This window comes from Cupressus sempervirens, chromosome 3 (genome assembly GCF_028749045.1).
Source record: "Cupressus sempervirens isolate cs-2001-9-10 chromosome 3, ASM2874904v1, whole genome shotgun sequence".
NCBI lineage: Eukaryota > Viridiplantae > Streptophyta > Pinopsida > Cupressales > Cupressaceae > Cupressus > Cupressus sempervirens.
Window position 1 is genome coordinate 435,658,393 of NC_143120.1, and position 1,621 is coordinate 435,660,013.

At 42.0% G+C, this 1,621-nt stretch overlaps 1 pseudogene; it reads right to left on the reverse strand.

Moving 5' to 3' along the window:
- Positions 1 to 307: 307 nt before the first annotated feature.
- LOC149566915 (G-type lectin S-receptor-like serine/threonine-protein kinase SD2-2 pseudogene) lies at positions 308 to 977 on the reverse strand (annotated as a pseudogene).
- Positions 978 to 1,621: the final 644 nt, after the last annotated feature.

The following is a 1,621-nucleotide window of genomic DNA, read 5'->3' on the forward strand; positions in this document are numbered from 1 at the left end:
TTTTTTTAAACATTAGAAACAATGCTGATTCAAAAAAGAAAAATACTAAATATCATATAAGTGCACTGATAAATATAACTCTTATGATATTGCTATAAGAATTTAACAATCTTCATTTTTAAGACCCTATTTATCACTATACATGAACTTATCTTAATTTTCAAACTTATTTAAAGATATAATCCGTACGCTGGGTGCTAATAAAGTTCAAAGACATTGTAAAGTGGCATACACAAATCATAATATTATTCAAATAGGAAAATACCTATCATAATATTTTAGAAAGAGTGTTTCCACTGATATTGTTCTAATCGGTAACGTTATTGTCACTGTAGCTGTTTGTGTCACCTGGCATTCCTACCCTAAGCGTGGATATTGGAATTTGTGGAGGTTGAGGCTCCATCTTCCCTTCCAGCATCTGCACCACTTGGCCCATACTTGGCCTCAGCTCCTCGTTCTCCTGAATGCATAACAGTGCTACGATGCATGCTCTTCTTACCTCTTCCACATCTGCCTCCTCTGCAACGTCCTCCTCTACAATATTAATCGTGTTCCCCTGGTAAACTGGGGTTGTAGCCCATGAAGGAAAGTAAATATCACTTGAATCTTGGACATTCAAGTTGTCTACCTTTCTTCGCCCAGAAATGATTTCCAAAAGGGTGATACCAAAACTGTAGACATCCACCTTGGTAGAGGCGGGAAGACCATAGATCCATTCTGGAGCTAAGTATCCTCTTGTTCCTCTCGTAGTCGTCAGTACGCGGCTCAAATCTCTACCCATCAGCTTTGCCAGTTCGAAATCTGCTAATTTGGGTGACATATTACTGTCCAGCAGAATGTTTTCGGGCTTCACATCGCCGTGAATGATGCAATCTCTACATTCTTCATGAAGATAAAGTAACCCTCTTGCAGTGCCTAACGCAATCTCCAATCACATCTTCCAGTGGAGTAATCTGCGTTCGCCTTCGGAATGACATGCGAACAGAATTGAATTCAGGGAGCCGTTGGGCATGTAATCATAAACCAATAGCCGTCTCGTTCTTCTGCACAAAACCCTTGAAGCCTGACCAGATTGACATGGTGTATGTTTCTGAGAGAACTGATTCCTGCTCAGAATTGCTTCTAATCTTGTCTCGAGCCCTCCATTTTCTTAACGGCCACAAGCGTACCGTCTCGTAGAGATCCCTTGAACATGGAGCTGAATCTTCCACTCACCAACTTTGACTTAAAATTGTTCGTCGCGATCTTCAATTCCTTGTAACTAAACATTCTCAGGAAAGAATCTCGGGAATCCGCAGGCGACCTCCTCAACCGCAGCCGATGCCTCTGCCAAATTACAATTGAACAGATACCCAAAGCAAAGGTGAGTGCACCAATAATACCAAACACTACGCCGACTCTAATCGGGCTAGAGCGTTTCGTCGAAAGTTTAAAGGCGCCTACTCTAATAAAGACATTTGAACTCCTTTTTGATGAAGTAGATCTGCGCATGTTTAGCAAATCGCCAGACCAGATTTGGCAGGACCCTGAAGGTGGATTGAAGTTGAACGCGGTCCATGAACAGTTGCGGAGGCAGAAATTCTCTCAATCTTTCTTTGTAGATGTAAGGTGCGAGGCTGCC